Source organism: Ornithodoros turicata, unplaced genomic scaffold, assembly GCF_037126465.1.
Source record: "Ornithodoros turicata isolate Travis unplaced genomic scaffold, ASM3712646v1 Chromosome37, whole genome shotgun sequence".
Lineage (NCBI taxonomy): Eukaryota > Metazoa > Arthropoda > Arachnida > Ixodida > Argasidae > Ornithodoros > Ornithodoros turicata.
In genome coordinates, this window is record NW_026999367.1 from 953168 (window position 1) to 971865 (window position 18698).

General features: G+C 47.7%; 1 protein-coding gene across 1 annotated transcript in view; it reads right to left on the reverse strand.

The window, feature by feature from the left end:
- Positions 1-18698, reverse strand: part of LOC135373995 (uncharacterized) — a 109236-nt gene that overhangs the window by 63675 nt on the left and 26863 nt on the right. The window contains exons 3-4 of the mRNA XM_064607016.1: positions 7747-7780; positions 7364-7393 (exon numbers count right to left, since the gene is read on the reverse strand). The gene's annotated coding sequence lies outside the window, so the exon portion shown is untranslated. The remainder of the gene's footprint in view (positions 1-7363; positions 7394-7746; positions 7781-18698) is intronic.

An 18698-nucleotide genomic window follows, 5' to 3' on the forward strand; every position in this document is an offset into this window, starting at 1 on the left:
CGCGAACATTTTTTTACGTGGCTCTGCGCCGTCTGAATGAGTAGGGGGCACTCACAACTTTTAGAGAAAAAATCTGCCACCGAAGCAGGTCATTTGTTGCTCTAATTAATTTGTTTCGCTTTACGTTTCGGTTGTTACGGTTACGTTTCGGACGCATTTATTTTGTCGCGTCTCGTCGCGGTGAAGCTCATAAGGACTAATTCATTGGTGTACGAAGTGGAAGAGCCTCCTTTTGCGCTTCACTGCGACCATCCGAGACAATAATATGTGAACCGAAACAAATTAATTACTGCAACAGATGACCTGCTTCAGCGGCACTGAATGTCCCTAAAGGCGTAGCACCTATTTTAATGCCGACAAGGCCCTGCTTTATAAGCTATGTTTCTATCTTTTTTTTTCTTTTTTTTTGAGGGGGGTGGATTTGTATTTATTTAACTAATGAGCTCCTCTACTTATTCACACGGTGCGCAGAATGGGACAGATACTTGTGAGGAAGAGAGTTCGTAGATTGGTGCATCCCTCCGCGAATTATTTAGCCCGTGGATTTAACAGCCGGTATAGCTCCAGAGGACAATAAAAATGAAATTGTGATCTGCCGTGTACGTTTCGTACAGGCGTCCCTTGCTTCATACACGAACAGTTGCGGAATCGAAAACTACTTTCATGTATAGCAACACGAATGATGTCTTATGTACAAGTAATTCGAAGTGATTGCGTCTACTTTCATGGGTTTTCTTACCTTTTTTTAAAAAATTATATTATACCTTACACGGTATTCAAGCGTGCTTGAGGGAACATTTATTCTGCTCTGCGCGACATTAACAGAACCAAATTTGCCGCTACCGTTGCCCGTACGGCCACTTGCGAAAGCTCGGAGAATTCTCTCGCATGATACGAGGATCTGATGGCGCTCTCTCTGAATCCGAATTTCGTCAGACACCATATCAGTGAGCCAGTCGTTTTACGCAGAAGAGGTAGCTCTGGTTATTGCAGGAGAATGACAGGCATATCCTGCAACCTTTCGGACATGACCACCGCGTCCTGAATGCGGCGACTAATTGCTTCCGAGAGAGCCCCGGGGACCGGTGTGTTAGCCTTAGCAATCGCCGCTGCCTAATGTAGCGGACTTGATGGATAATGTAACAGGACGGAAGAGAACGCAGACACACAACATCAGCAACACTGCGCGCTCAGAACCGGTCTTCTGTACGTGGAAGTGACCGTCAAAGGGTTTCTGAATTTCATCTTGATGATGCAGAACAATATGGGCATGGAGAGTACGAGAAAGACAACGTGTCTGTTTTGCCCCACCATATACGGCAAGACGCAAGTCAAACACCCGTTCTGAATTTCACAGCCCGTCAAAGAGTGACGCATAAGCAGCAGCCGGTTCTACAGCTCGTTCATTACGCGCATTGAGGGGAACATTGTCCCGTGAAAGGGACGGTCTAGTACCCCTGCCCCTTTTAAGAAGTGTACCATTCGACTGCTCATTGTTGAAAATGGAATACTGCAAATTTGCCCGACAAAGCATGTCAAGGTTATTAAATAACCGAATTAAATTGATAAAGATTGCAGAGCATGACGCGATTTGTGTTGGCAACAATAAGATCGGCAACGTCGCCCTGCGGGGAAGTCCGTGATAACATACAGGAATCGTCTGCTTTTGTGCAAGCTAGTGCACCTGCGGGAGCAGACGACCTTCAGAGTGAGTGGGGTCCACGGGCCGCACTCTCGTATGTTTTCTATCAGTTCTCAAGCATAAACGCATATTCTAAGAGGTGCCCCACAAGGTGGTTTAGAACAACTATGTTAATGCTCAGGGACAAGTTGAAACTAGCAGAACACACCAACCCTATCGTAAATGTGCAGTCACTGGCCATCGACGCGCGCGGTCGCATTACAGCTTCGAAAAATTACGAAAAATATATTACGCGGGCTTCCATTATACTCCCCGTTGCACAGTGATCATGTTTCAAAATCGATTGTAGGCCGGCCATCACCATCTGAAAGTGTGTCAGACTCTGAATACTTCCTTGGGGGCTGTGTTGTACCCGTTAGCGAAATATGGTACCGCGATATACCGATACTCGTTGCTTTAGTGACAATTATCGAAATACCGGTATCGACACTTCTTTTTTAAAGTAACGGAGTACTGCTAAAGTTGCTAAAAAAAGTAAATTCATGGCAAGTTCACATGTGCTTCTATGTATTCGGAATCGTCAGCAAAACAGCAAAATTACTGCACTATCGTCAGCCCCAGATTATCAGGGCACTGTCCTATAAAATTATTGTGGACTGTTCTGCGATATCACGGTGCTTTGACACTGGCACATATAATGCTGTATTTTTGGTTCAGTGCGATAGGTAAAGACGAGCCAAGTTGTGTAGTCGGCAGTGCGGTCTTACATTCTCAGTTTTGACGGCATCTAATCACCTGAACAGTGATGGGTGTCTGAGTATAGTTGACAGTGCTGTTGTCGACTCATTTACACCGACGCAACAAGTTCGACACTCATATGTACACAAAGTCTAAAAAGAAGGGAATGAAGCTGCATATGACAGCGGCGGCAGTTATCTTCACGAGCACAGTGCCAGCGGTACAGTGCTTGTGGTGGATTGTACAGCGTGCGGTGGCGTCGGACAGGTTGCTGGTCGCCATTGGTGGGCATCAAGGGTAAGCTTGTAACAACCGGATAACTTGATAGCCAGATGCTTTTGTAACGAGGTAGCATGCATTAACAGTTGTGCACTGGAATTTCTAAGGTGAGCTCAGTGCACAAATTGTGACCAATGAGACGCGGACGCTGACCATCGGCCATCGTGCTTGCAACAAGTCCCTCCGTTCCCTCACCTGGAGAAGGGCGATCTGGCGTACACGAAGTTCTATACCAAGTTCTAGGCTACGTTCTACACCAATGTTTTAACTGTCAGCCAAACTGTTCGCTGCCAGTTTTTTTAGTACACAGAATGCAGAACATCGAAATTGTACCTGTTGTACCGAACTGTCACCTGTGGCACATTAGTGTAACCGTTCCCTGCAGTATTTTACCCTATGAAAAGAAAACTAGATTTCTTTTCAACACACAACGTTTCAACAGACGTTTCAACACACGCGTTTAACACAGCGTTCACATGCTTGCTAAGCAGGCATGCGAACGCTCTGTTATTTCACTGAAACTCACGTATCCCTAATCAGCACGTCCTAATCCACAAGGACAGTTCAAGACAATGTAACGTTTGAGTGTTGTCTATAACAGATGCGACTGACGCGCACAAATGGGATTGGGCAATAAGCTGACCAACTACAGCGTTGTGCAGGATGCGCATATTTCAGTTAAGCGGCATACCGAGCTCAAATATGTGTAGATAAAAAACGAACGAAGATTGATTATGAGAATCGGAGACACCTGTGGCTCAACTGAGTTTGTTCGCACAAGGGTTCGGGGGGCAGTCTACAGATGAATACAAGAGCTAAGCTTCCAAAATAAACAGTACCCATTGGACACCAGGAGCACCACGGACACACAAACATACATGAATTAAGTTTCCTGTGATAATGATAAGTCAGCTAGGGTACAGTCTTCCCCAGTGTGACGCTGTCCACGCTCCACGGGAATGTGCTCATGTTCGTCATGACACCGCAGGCGGAGCAGAGGCTTCGGCCACTGGGTCCGAAAACTTGGTTTACATGATGAAGGCCACATTGGGGTCAACTGCAAGCACAGCAATGCAGAGCGCTGTGACGGAAAGGGAATTGTAGTGCATATACCATGCACAACAGTATGAATATGCACAATCTGTCGAAATGGTTGCACTACGAAGACCTTTCCTGCGTGTTGTATTTCTTCTTGTGGTCAGGGTCCCTGATCGGCATACTGCGTGGTATGCGTGGGTCAACAAGCTCTGGATGGAGCTAAGCATTATAAAGCCGCTCAAAGTATACCCAGCCCCAGTAGATAGCACATTGGATACAGCTATACTCTGTTCACGTCCATACGATCTGACATGCTATCTGGTTGGCCCTCAGTAGCTGTAACGGCCTTCAGCAAGCACATTTTGCATTGCAGTCTAATTTTGCTCCGCAATCCATTTCTGTTCCTGACGTTATCCTGACGTTATCTTCATGACAACAAGTGTGCAGTTGAATGGGCTGTGGATTCACATAGGTTGAAATTAGTTGAACAAGTGCATATTGTCCACATGCTTGGCCTTCCAACAACACAGAGTCCGTTTCCTGACGTTCCTGCAGACACATCTTGCGTTCTGTCGCTTCTGCTAGCTCTGGATGAAAGATTGCTTGATTCGTGAGAGTCTGGTACTACTACTGGTACTTTCAGGGCTTGTTCTTTGCGTCTCTTCCGTTTTCCGCAGACAGGTTTCCTGCTATGCGTGAAACCGTGACTGGCAGGCACAGCACAACCACGAGATTCAAGGATTCCGAGATAACGAGCGACAGCTGCTCCATTTATTATCACATGCGAAAAGGCAGATTGTGACAATTCATCCGGTTTTTCGAACTTGTGCATACTACTGTAGCATGCAGATAGATGGCACCACCGCGCACAGCCAAAATTCCAGCGAGTCAGCATTCGCTGACCACTGCTCACAAGAATCCGTGTAGCAACTCTATGCTTCGACATAAACAAATTCTTTCGGTATTTATTGGTTTTAGCGATATTTTTCTAGTACTTAATGGGATTAAAATTCTCACCTTAGGTCTATTTATTTTGTGACCAGCCAACAAATTTGAAGGAAGCGCGAAACGCAATTTCCGACGTCTGCGAGAAACTTTCCAACACAAAAGATGAATTTCTGGCGCCATTAAGTACTAGAACCCATTGAGATCTCCAATTCAAGACCTATTTTATGCAAATTGAGCAATTCCTTGCGGAGTTATGTGGTTTGAAAAATGCATGAGGAATGCCATTGAGCAGGAGGGGGTTGCGCTCCCTTAACAATACCACAGTATATGTGAGCGTGACTCAGTGCGACACTGCAGATTAGGAGTGGAATCCAGAGCGCCCTGTCAAAAACCTGACCTATGTTCGTTGACCTCAACACTCTTGTTGAACACGCCGTGGTTATTTCCTTCAGTTACAAAGGAAAAGAGTGAACATATGTTTGGTACAATTCCATAATTCCAGTTGCGGCGTACGTAGGCGTATCCACAGGTTTCTTGTCGAAGGCTAGACGGACTATTGACAATGAATAAGAAATGTGGTCAGCCCTATGGAGTGGGGCATTAGAAAGTATCGGTATCGGTAACGATACAGCAATCGCGTTACCATAATTTGTAACGGAAATACTTTTACGATACCGGTTTAAAAAATATCGCGATACGCACTCCGATATAGAAAAAGTATCGATTACTGTAACGGTGTTACTTGCAACGACGATACATATAACACTGCTTAGGAGACTCCTTGGACAACAGGATGCTTCCTTGGGAGTCGCTGATGACGTAATTTAAAAACCGCATTAAATACGCGCGGAAAGAAAACACGTGACTTAGCTTCCACGTGTTGGATTATGCGCCACATTATCGTCAATGCAGCTATATTCACCGCCGGCGGAAATGTCTGAGTGGGCCTATTTCTAGAGCAAAGGAGATGGCTTAGCGCACGGTCCTTTTGCCATGCCCGCAGGCAGAAGTCGTGCGTGACATTGGTGATTCGAAGCGCAGGTTTCGCCGTCCGCCATTACGGCACGTTTCGACAAATTCCTAAAAAACGACTTGATTATTCATGAGTAAAAACTTGCAGCCAAAGAGAGGGTGGAGACACAACAACACAACAGCGGGAACTGCAGGCGGGGGGTGATTATTCAGAATAAAGCTCGTACGGTTGTATACGTGTACAGTACTCGTGAAGATAAATTTGGCTAAATTTTGGAATCGCTCCGGCTGTACGAAACCGACCCGAAGCGCCATGTGGTTCGCTCTCAGGGTTCCCAGATTGGGCTATAAACCGCCAAGTTGGGTTACTTTTTGTGACAGTTGGCGGGGTGTTTTTCATGTTGGCTATTTGGCTATTTTGGGGGCTATACCAGCGTTTCACGCCATGCGCTCGGATGACAGCACGCGACGACTGTCACCCCTCGTTTCTGCATTGTGTCCCGGCACACATTAATGCACTGCCGTCTGTCAAGACTGAATAAAGTAATGATCCTTTGCGCTTCCAGGTCGGACGCGTTAATGGGCAGCAGAATAGATATGAGCAGATACGAAGACACACAAGTCGGAATCCTTTTTTCAGAATTCGGTAATTCTGTGACGGACACAGGTGGTGATACTGCAACGCAGCTTTTGTTCCTGTACAATCAGAATTTCCAAGTTCAAAGGAACCAATTCCCGTGCGACTTTATTCTTCTTCTGAACTTGCTGACTTTAAATAAGTTGTGCGAACTGGAGAGAGTACGTAGTGCCTTGGGCCCGCTGATGTTCGATTATTAAACGCCCCAAAACTAATGCTGCTGGAATATTAAAGACTGACCATGTACAGGTCTGTTTAGCAACATAGTTTAGTAACTACGGCGCGCATATAAACGGTTGCTCCAACTTAAAATTTGCTGGGTCCGCGGCAACGCGAGTTGCTAACTTCAAGGACAGGTTCCCAGCTTCACGTTAGCAACCCACAATGTGGCGAGCATGGGAGCACCTTTACGCAAAGCTGCCGCTTGTATATGGGACCTGTACTTGATATCATGGTGCCTCGGGCTCGGAGTCTTTGAAAGTGACCTTTATTTACATAAGCAATGAAGTTATAAGCTATACGTGGTGCATCATATCTGATTCAATACATATATTGCGGTTCTTATAGACGCTGTTTGTTCCACTTTAGAACATCGGAAGAAAACATTTACCAGCGACTTAACAGTTAACACAACATAGAATAACAACATTTAATACGAGACGTTTCGTCTCGTATTAGTCCGCGGCATGGGACGTTGCTGAAAAGACTTTATGCCATCCTGAACCCTACCTGAACATGTTTAAAAGCGAACTTATGTATCCATAATTCAGGAGAAGTTGCATGCTTCCCCCAATCTTATGGTGTATATTCTCCCGGTTTGTGAACTTTTGGATATTTTGGCTTTTCTTTCTTTTTTTTTTCCTTTATGCGTTGGCGTGAGTTGGCTATATTTGGGCTATTTTCTGAATCAGTTTTGTCAGGAGACCAGCTTGGCATCTGGCAACCCTGTTCGCCCTGCGTATTGAAGCTTCGCATATCCTGCGCGCCGTTCTCACGGAGCGTTTCATGTGATTCTGCCTTGATCGAGGTTTTCTCATGCAAGATTCCGGGTTAAAGATGCAGAGTAATGAAATAAGTCATGGTTTTTGTGTGCAAGCTCAGTCACTTACGTAGGGCCGATGTAGACGTCGACCGAGTGGCTAGAATGAAAAACAGAAGTAAACTAACTGATTCTAGCGCTATGTTCTATAGTGATGCGAGAGCCGTAGCGCATAATGCAAATCCAACGTCTGTTATTGCGCGATTTTTTTTTTTGAAGGACGCATTTGAAGAAAAGGCAGAGGACATCGCAAGCGTAGCCACGTTTCTTCACTAGTTTTCTTTCAGGGATATCTTGTGTTGTACAATTCGCGCAGTAATAATGACTGCCTGGCACTTCCAATGTGTCTTGAGGCACGAAGCAAGTCCAGTCGCAGGACATTGGGGAACGGGATAGCATTTCCCACGCAAGAACGCCTTTCGCATCTGGATGAGATATTGTATAAGCACTAACCCAGACGTATATCTTCCACTAAAACCAGAATAACCTGAAACGGAAGCACAATGATTAGAGAGAACCGTGGGCATGTCCCCTTGAAGAGGTTGCCCAGGTCATCCAGCATCCTCATCTAGTGTCAAGCACATGTGACCGTCATTCGCAGTCGCAGCACAAGTGTCTTTTTGTTCAGGCTTGCCTGCACAAACAATAAGGCTTACAGCTTAAAGACGTTGTTAGACACCTCAGGCGAAGCAGACATACCCGATTTTTCACGAAGCTTCCCCGGTTGCGTTAATGCAAGGTTACATGGAGAATTCTCTTACAAAACTACTTTCTGAACCCATACCGTGAACTTACCCTTACCCTTACCGTCAACAGAGAATGTTGTCTGATGTTGAACAACGTCGTATACAGTATTCTAGCTCTTAATCAATGTGGAAACTGTACCTGGTCAATGGTCGATTGTCAACGTAAAATAGACGTTGACTTTACCATGTAGATATAGGTAGCACGTATTTACGTTGGCTACACGCCAGGGGTGCCAATCTCATTCGTGCTCGCGGGCAGTGTTGAGGAACTATACGCGGTCCGCATTCAAGTTAAGTTATGCACCACCCGGTTTTCACCGAGATAGTCATCTCTTCGTCCCCGTCTAGTTGGAAGCGGCAGCCAGCAACCTTGGTCAGCTAAGTGTTTAGGTGGAATCCCTATCTCACCATCAATACATCAATCGTGCACCAGAAATCTGGGCAAGATTTATGCTGTAAGAATACTCGATTGACAATCTCTTGCTCTACCTGAAAGACGTCCGGGTTATATTTGCGGAACGAGAGGTTAGGCACTCCGTGGCAGAAGATGGCGGTGATGTGTTCACCCCCTTGCGCAGCCTCATCCTAACCGTTCAACGCACAATTCGTCTTCTACACCGAATCCCTAGGTTGGCGTGCGGTCCAGAGCATGGAGCAGAACGTCGAGCTCTGACACCAGCTCAACGTCAACCGCCGAACCAGAAGAGGGGAGCTCTCTCTCTCTCTTTTTTTTTCTTTAGAAATTGGCGATAGCTTTTTGCAGTGGAGTTCAATTGTATCCTGTACGCCACTTCCCAGCACTTTTCGGTTCAGTAAAGGATGATCTCCTATGAACTGCATCATTCTTTGTACCTATGAAGTGTAGAGGCTAGCGTGTAAGAGAACGAGGGACAACCTTGCGTTACCTTTCATATGGTACACTGATTAGCATAGCACACGTAATCCGGTTCGATCCGATTAATACGAGTTCAAACCGTTATTTTGGTTGCGCTGAATACGAACATGAACCTAACCAGCAACCTCGAACCAGAACTTTAACCGAACCAACCATAAAAGCGTGTGCACCGCCCCTTTGATCGGAAATATTCCGGTGATACCACTGCCACCAAATCAGTAAACAGTAATCCATATTAAATTGCTCTATTGTGCTTCTGGGAGAAATTTAATTGCATTCCTGAAATCGTGTGAATAGTCCGGAATTCGTGAAATCCTGTCGTATCTGCAATATGCTGGTCGTTCCAATGGCACCAAAGCAGGAAAGAGTAATCCGGATTATATTGTTCCATTGTGCTTCTGGCACGATTTCGATTCCTAGAAGCGTGTACTACCCATTAGTGTTCTGCAGTATGCGGATGATACCAGTGGCACCAAAGCAGGAAAGAGTAGTCCGGATTACATTGCTCCATTGTGCTTCTGGCACGAGTTCGATTCCTAGAAGCGTGTACTACCCTTTAGTGATCCGCGGTATGCGGATGATACCGGTGGCATCAAAGCAGGAAAGAGTAATCCAGATTACATCGCTCCATTGTGCTTCTGGCACGAGTTCGATTCCTAGAAGAGTGTACTACCCTTTAGTGATCTGCGGTACGCGGATGATACCAGTGGCACCAAAGCAGGACAGAGTAATACGGATTACATTGCTCCATTGTGCTTCTGGCACGAGTTCGATTCCTAGAAGAGTGTACTACCCTTTAGTGATCTACGGTACGCGGATGATACCAGTGGCACCAAAGCAGGACAGAGTAATACGGATTACATTGCTCCATTGTGCTTCTGGCACGTGTTCGATTCCTAGAAGCGTGTACTACCCTTTAGTGATCTGCGGTACGCGGATGATACCAGTGGCACCAAAGCAGGACAGAGTAATCCGGATTACATCGCTCCATTGTGCTTCTGGCACGAGTTCGATTCCTAGAAGCGTGTACTACCCATTAGTGTTCTGCAGTATGCGGATGATACCAGTGGCACCAAAGCAGGAAAGAGTAATCCGGATTACATCGCTCCATTGTGCTTCTGGCACGAGTTCGATTCCTAGAAACGTGTGCTACCCTTTAGTGATCTGCGGCATGCGGTGATACCAGTGGCACCAAAGCAGGAAAGAGTAGTCCGGATTACATTGCTCCATTGTGCTTCTGGCAAGAGTTCGCTTCCTAGAAGCGTGTACTACCCTTTAGTGTTCTGCAGTATGCGGATGATACCAGTGGCACCAAAGCAGGAAAGAGTAATCCGGATTACATCGCTCCATTGTGCTTCTGGCACGAGTTCGATTCCTAGAAGCGTGTACTACCCATTAGTGATCTGCAGTATGCGGATGATACCAGTGGCACCAAAGCAGGAAAGAGTAATCCGGATTACATCGCTCCATTGTGCTTCTGGCACGAGTTCGATTCCTAGAAGCGTGTACTACCCTTTAGTGATCTGCGGTATGCGGATGATACCAGTGGCACCAAAGCAGGACAGAGTAATACGGATTACATTGCTCCATTGTGCTTCTGGCACGAGTTCGATTCCTAGAAGCGTGTACTACCCTTTAGTGATCTGCGGTACGCGGATGATACCAGTGGCACCAAAGCAGGACAGAGTAATACGGATTACATTGCTCCATTGTGCTTCTGGCACGAGTTCGATTCCTAGAAGCGTGTACTACCCTTTAGTGATCTGCGGTACGCGGATGATACCAGTGGCGCCAAAGCAGGACAGAGTAATACGGATTACATTGCTCCATTGTGCTTCTGGCACGAGTTCGATTCCTAGAAGCGTGTACTACCCTTTAGTGATCTGCGGTACGCGGATGATACCAGTGGCGCCAAAGCAGGACAGAGTAATACGGATTACATTGCTCCATTGTGCTTCTGGCACGAGTTCGATTCCTAGAAGCGTGTACTACCCTTTAGTGATCTGCGGTACGCGGATGATACCAGTGGCACCAAAGCAGGACAGAGTAATACGGATTACATTGCTCCATTGTGCTTCTGGCACGAGTTCGATTCCTAGAAGAGTGTACTACCCTTTAGTGATCTGCGGTACGCGGATGATACCAGTGGCACCAAAGCAGGACAGAGTAATACGGATTACATTGCTCCATTGTGCTTCTGGCACGAGTTCGATTCCTAGAAGAGTGTACTACCCTTTAGTGATCTGCGGTACGCGGATGATACCAGTGGCACCAAAGCAGGACAGAGTAATACGGATTACATTGCTCCATTGTGCTTCTGGCACGAGTTCGATTCCTAGAAGCGTGTACTACCCTTTAGTGATCTGCGGTACGCGGATGATACCAGTGGCACCAAAGCAGGACAGAGTAATACGGATTACATTGCTCCATTGTGCTTCTGGCACGAGTTCGATTCCTAGAAGCGTGTACTACCCTTTAGTGATCTGCGGTACGCGGATGATACCAGTGGCACCAAAGCAGGACAGAGTAATACGGATTACATTGCTCCATTGTGCTTCTGGCACGAGTTCGATTCCTAGAAGCGTGTACTACCCTTTAGTGATCTGCGGTACGCGGATGATACCAGTGGCACCAAAGCAGGACAGAGTAATACGGATTACATTGCTCCATTGTGCTTCTGGCACGAGTTCGATTCCTAGAAGCGTGTACTACCCTTTAGTGATCTGCGGTACGCGGATGATACCAGTGGCACCAAAGCAGGAAAGAGTAATCCGGATTACATTGCTCCATTGTGCTTCTGGCACGAGTTCGATTCCTAGAAGCGTGTACTACCCTTTAGTGATCTGCGGTACGCGGATGATACCAGTGGCACCAAAGCAGGACAGAGTAATACGGATTACATTGCTCCATTGTGCTTCTGGCACGAGTTCGATTCCTAGAAGCGTGTACTACCCTTTAGTGATCTGCAGTATGCGGATGATACCAGTGGCACCAAAGCAGGAAAGAGTAATCCGGATTACATTGCTCCATTGTGCTTCTGGCACGAGTTCGATTCCTAGAAGCGTGTACTACCCTTTAGTGATCTGCGGTATGCGGATGATACCAGTGGCACCAAAGCAGGACAGAGTAATACGGATTACATTGCTCCATTGTGCTTCTGGCACGAGTTCGATTCCTAGAAGAGTGTACTACCCTTTAGTGATCTGCGGTACGCGGATGATACCAGTGGCACCAAAGCAGGACAGAGTAATACGGATTACATTGCTCCATTGTGCTTCTGGCACGAGTTCGATTCCTAGAAGCGTGTACTACCCTTTAGTGATCTGCGGTACGCGGATGATACCAGTGGCACCAAAGCAGGACAGAGTAATACGGATTACATTGCTCCATTGTGCTTCTGGCACGAGTTCGATTCCTAGAAGAGTGTACTACCCTTTAGTGATCTGCGGTACGCGGATGATACCAGTGGCACCAAAGCAGGACAGAGTAATACGGATTACATTGCTCCATTGTGCTTCTGGCACGAGTTCGATTCCTAGAAGCGTGTACTACCCTTTAGTGATCTGCGGTACGCGGATGATACCAGTGGCACCAAAGCAGGACAGAGTAATACGGATTACATTGCTCCATTGTGCTTCTGGCACGAGTTCGATTCCTAGAAGAGTGTACTACCCTTTAGTGATCTGCGGTACGCGGATGATACCAGTGGCACCAAAGCAGGACAGAGTAATACGGATTACATTGCTCCATTGTGCTTCTGGCACGAGTTCGATTCCTAGAAGCGTGTACTACCCTTTAGTGATCTGCGGTACGCGGATGATACCAGTGGCACCAAAGCAGGACAGAGTAATACGGATTACATTGCTCCATTGTGCTTCTGGCACGAGTTCGATTCCTAGAAGAGTGTACTACCCTTTAGTGATCTGCGGTACGCGGATGATACCAGTGGCACCAAAGCAGGACAGAGTAATACGGATTACATTGCTCCATTGTGCTTCTGGCACGAGTTCGATTCCTAGAAGCGTGTACTACCCTTTAGTGATCTGCGGTACGCGGATGATACCAGTGGCACCAAAGCAGGACAGAGTAATACGGATTACATTGCTCCATTGTGCTTCTGGCACGAGTTCGATTCCTAGAAGCGTGTACTACCCTTTAGTGATCTGCGGTACGCGGATGATACCAGTGGCACCAAAGCAGGACAGAGTAATACGGATTACATTGCTCATTGTGCATCTGGCACGAGTTCGATTCCTAGAAGCGTGTACTACCCTTTAGTGATCTGCGGTACGCGGATGATACCACTGGCACCAAAGCAGGAAAGAGTAATCCGGATTACATTGCTCCATTGTGCTTCTGGCACGAGTTCGATTCCTAGAAGCGTGTACTACCCTTTAGTGATCTGCGGTACGCGGATGATACCAGTGGCACCAAAGCAGGACAGAGTAATACGGATTACATTGCTCCATTGTGCTTCTGGCACGAGTTCGATTCCTAGAAGCGTGTACTACCCCTTAGTGGTCTGCGGTACGCGGATGATACCACTGGCACCAAAGCAGGAAAGAGTAATCCGGATTACATTGCTCCATTGTGCTTCTGGCACGAGTTCGATTCCTAGAAGCGTGTACTACCCTTTAGTGATCTGCGGTACGCGGATGATACCAGTGGCACCAAAGCAGGACAGAGTAATACGGATTACATTGCTTCATTGTGCTTCTGGCACGAGTTCGATTCCTAGAAGCGTCTACTACCCTTTAGTGATCTGCGGTACGCGGATGGTACCAGTGGCGCCAAAGCAGGACAGAGTAATACGGATTACATTGCTCCATTGTGCTTCTGGCACGAGTTCGATTCCTAGAAGCGTGTACTACCCTTCACTGATCTGCGGTACGCGGATGATACCAGTGGCACCAAAGCAGGACAGAGTAGTACGGATTACATTGCTCCGTTGTGCTTCTGGCACGAGTTCGATTCCTAGAAGTGTGTGCTACCCTTTAGTAATCTGCAGTATACGGATGATACCAGTGGCACCAGAGTAGGAAAGAGTACTCCGGATTACATTGCTTCATTGTGCTTCTGGCACGAGTTCGATTCCGACATGCGTGTACTACCCTTTAGTGATCTCCGGGTGTGATCGGATTGATCCGAGTGATCCGAATTGTCGAGGTCGGAGTTTCGTAGGCGTCCACGAACTCTCAACATGCCCTGATTGTGGACGAACGGGTCGAGTTCGCACAAAGGGTTGCTGGACGAAATGAGACTTTGTTGAGCTGCGTCCGCACGGGGACTTGTGACGGCTTCTGAAAATTGTTCGTGTTAGACGCAGCGAAGGATGACTTCCTTCGCCTCGTTCAGCTCATCCGCGCTTCGAGGTTTCCTGCACTAATGCCACCCGTGACAATCAGCCAAAGGGTTATGAAAGGAACGAGCGGTATGCACCAGGTATGCCACGGCCAGCAGGAAAGATGCCCATGTCGGAAAGCGCTCGAAGCGATGAACCTCCAGTTGTTGATTTCCTACGCGAGTTGCCGAGACAGCCACTTGAGGACGGATTTCCTTGTGCTGGTCTGGTTCAAAAAGCAGGAAGGCTGTGCCCTTCCTCTACGCGTCCGTACTTTGCCGAAGAAATTTCGGTCCTGTCAGCAAAGTCGTGCTAGCCAAAGCATCTGCAGCGACAGCTCTAGGGGCGTGACCTGCAGGGTTCTGATCGGTGGGAACGTAATGCCATTGTTCGGGCTTTGTAGATCCTCGTATGCGGTTCACACGGCTGCCTGACACAGACGTAGAAACGCCTCGATTGATTGAAGATGTATCCGAGCACAACTTTGCTGTCCGTGTAGAATGTAATGTGAGCATCGATTTCGCTGACGACAAACTCGGCGGTATCGACGGCGAGCAGTGCGGCACATAGCTCAAGTCTTGGAATGGTCTGTTAGGGGCGTGGTGCTAGCTTTGCTTTTCCGAACACAAAACCCACGTGTTGCAGTCCATCAGCATCTGTGACTCTGATGTAAGCCACAGCGGCGATTGTCTGTTCTGAGGCATCGCAGAAGACGCAGATTTCCCGTCGACGAGCGCTGGAGAGAGAGATTGCAGTGTACTGGAGTGGTATCTTGAGCCGTTCAAGATGTAATGAGTCTCGCCACGTTCGCCAGTTGTAATTCAGGTCGAGAGTGGCATCCCAGTCTCAGGATAAGAAATATCTCTCAGCAACGGCCTACCTTGTACCGTCACTGGGGCTCTCAATCCTAGGGGTGTCGTATAGGCTTTTCACAGTGGATAGTACGCCGCGTCGAGAATTCGGAGTGTCTTTTACGGGCACTTTGAAGGTGAACGTGCCTTCAGGTCCCAGTTTAGTCCAAGGCTCTGCTGCATCGGTACATGACCTCCGTCGAAGTCCATGTCTTTAATGCCCGTGCATAGTCACCGGATGGGAAGATTTCCTCGATTTCCACAGAGTTAGAGGCTATCTTGTGATGCCGCATGTTTGCTCCTTTCACCATGTGCTGTGTCCCATTGAGTAAGTCAATATCCTCCTCTTCGGTCGTTAAGGACTTGAGGCCGTCGTCGACATAGAAGTCTCTTTCGATAAAGTGTCGAACGTCCGCTCCAAAGTCCTGCTCTCCCTCCTGTGCGGTGCGCCCTAAGCCGTAGGTCACAAATAGAGGGGGAGCATGTGTTGCCAAACGCATGTACACACATCCTGTATTCAATGACATATTTGATAGTGTCGTTGTCTCGGAACCACAAGAAGCGCAGGTAGTCTGTCTTCACGCACGAAGAAGGAATAAAACATTCGCTGGATGTCAGCTGTTACCGCCACAGCCTCCTTTCTAAAACGGAGCAGCAAACCGATCAGGCTATTTGTCATGTCCGGTCCCGAAAGGTGCAAGTCGTTGAGCGAAACACCTTGGTACTTGAATCGAAAACTACGCGGATTTGGCTCGGTTTCTGCGGGTGGCAAACACCGAAGCTGGGGAGGTACAGAGATTGCTTGGCTTCTTTTCTTTGTGGTGCTGGCTCAGCGTGGCCATTTTCGAGCAGATCCTGCATGAAGGCAACGAAGTGCTTCATTTGTGCGGTCCTTTCCGGAGTGCGATGTAAAGAAGTGAACCAAGAAAACGCTTGTTCTCGGTTGTCAGGAAGTTCACGTCGGGGCATACGAAAAGGCAAAGGGGCTGCTCAGTTGTGTAACGTGTCCCTGTGGAATTCTCTGTTCATCAAGCTCAGTCATTCTTTGTCTTTCATTGACGGAGTAAGCTTCTCGTCATCTCTTGTGATCTGGAATAGGGGGTATCTGGGATTCGTTTGGTCGTCGCTTAGCAGCGGAAGAGACTGGACGGCTTCTTTTGTAGAATGCTCAACACAGGGTTTTTCGTCCACAATCATGTGGTTGGGGCAGGGCGTGGAGTAGGAAGGACGACCGTTTTGCAACACGCTTGTGGCGAAGCTACTGACCTGTGAATTGCGTAATCGTTCGATACAGACGTCCCCAACTATGACACACCTGAAGTTCAGCTTCTGGGCGAAAGGAGCGTGGTTAGGGTTGTTACGCTGCTGACGCACTTTGTGCTCTTGAACGAGATCCCTTCCTAGGAGCAGTGTAGGATTTGTGCATTGGGTTCGAGTGGCGGAATGACATTTGCCACTGCCTTGGCATGTGGATGTCTGCGAGCAAAGTCCGGTGTTGGGATCTCATTCCTGTCATTAGGAATTTGGTCGCACTCCGTCAACGTTGGTAAAGGCCGACGTGTGCCGCAGAGGTGTGCCGCAGAGGTGTGCCGCTGTCGATACCCTCAACAACATAACCGGTAGCTCGTCGTCCCAACGTCTCAACCACTCCAGCGCACGTCCTGAGCGTGTATGGATACTCACACCCGTGAATGTTGAAGCATTCGAAGAATTCGGGCCTGGCCAATGACTTATTGCTCTCGTCGTCAATGACTGCATATATCCGAACTGCTTGTTCTGGCTGTACTCTTCTGGATACACTTTGACGAGACATATTTTTGAGTATCCTGCTCATAAATATGTCTCGCCTAAAATATGTCGTCCTGCTAAAAATAGCAGGATACTCTCGAATTGGCTTCTCCACACACTTCCGTGCAGCTTGATGTAACCTCTGCGGATGCCCTGTTGAAACCCTCTTCCTCTGCCGATGTGGTTCCGGCGCTGCGTCGAGCTTGCGAGGTAACGCTCTCAGGATGAAGTGCCGTAATGTGGTGGCCGCTGTTGCACTCTGTGCAATGTATCGTTGAGTCGCAGCTCTTCGCGTTGTGCGTCATCGCACAGCATTTAAAGCATGCACCGAACTCTGACAGCAAGCGCTTTCGCTCGGCGTGAGGTTTCTGACATAGCGCCCTACACCGGCTAAGCTTATGTGGCTTCTTATGCAAGGGGCACATTCCTTCCGGGTTCTTCAGAGTTCTTTCTACTTGACTTGTTGAGCTGTCTTCCTGAGCGGTAATCGTGATCCTGTGCACCGTTACAGACGATTTCTTAGAGGCGTTGTCGACGAGGACGTCTTCTTCTTGCCTGTGTTATCCCTTGAGGGCCCGATTATGAAACTTGGATCATTCTTTGTCTTCGCTGCGGTTCGGACGAAGTCTGAGAAGACAGAGAACGGTGGGAAAGACGCACGGTGTTCCCGCTTGTATTTCGATCCTAGAGCGATCCATTTTTCTTGCAAATGTAGAGGAAGTTTCGCTGCAATAGGGTTGACCCCACGTGACGTGTCTAGGTAGAGAACCCAGGCAAGCGTGGATCTGCCTTTGCTGACTCGAGTTTTTGGAGTAAAGCTCCCAGCTCCCTCAGTTTCTCTCGGCCACTGCCTAGTATCCTCGGAAACTTTTCAAGCCTGTCCATTACCGCGTTTTCGATTGCCTCTGGGTTGCCGTTTACCCTTCTAACCGTTCCCAGATCGCCTGAAGTCCCATGACCGGGTTTCCGATGTGCACAGCTTCTAGCGTACATGGACGATTCGCTTCACAGCCACTTCACCAGGAGATCCATCTCTTCTGTGGCTGATATTCCAAGGTTTTAGTAGTGTTACGAAATGCCGATTTCCACGACCTATAGTCTTCCGAACGGTCGCTGAACTTCGAGAGGCCCGCAATAACCAGCTCCCGGCGAAGTAAGTACCTGGCGACGTCACCCATAATGGGGAGGGGGTAGTTTCATTTTAAATCGAACAACGGGTGAAAGTCGTATTTTTTAATTCGGCCAGAAAAAATAGCTCAAACGAAGCAAATCGCACAACTTGCGACGCTCGTGCGTGGAGTAGTTTCCGCGTGGGAGAGGAGGAAATTCTGAGGATGCTTGAGCGCGCTTTCTTCTGAACCGACTTTGACGGGGTCTACCACCGCTGATTTTATGCCTAGGAACTGGAGGAATTTTATGATTATAGGCTGCTCTACAGACACTGTCGACAGCCACCCACAGAACTCTGAGGGCCACAGATTTTCGGTTAAAAAATGCCAAAATTGTCGTAAACGTTCAAAAAGGCCAAACTTTGTTACCAATTTGCGTCATGACAGAACATCTGAGAACATCGAGCTTAGTGCCATTCGATAGGACCTTGAAAGAACTTTCGTACTGTAGAGAGTTTATTTTTCTCAGCCCAGTGGTTTGTGTTATTAGCTTCAGAATCGCACATGGTAGGCGAAAATTGCCAATGTTGCATCTCAATTTTCTCAAAAATGCCATTTTCGATTTCCTTGATTATTTTTGAAAAGGTGGCGTGATGTCCCTACTTTGGACGCGAA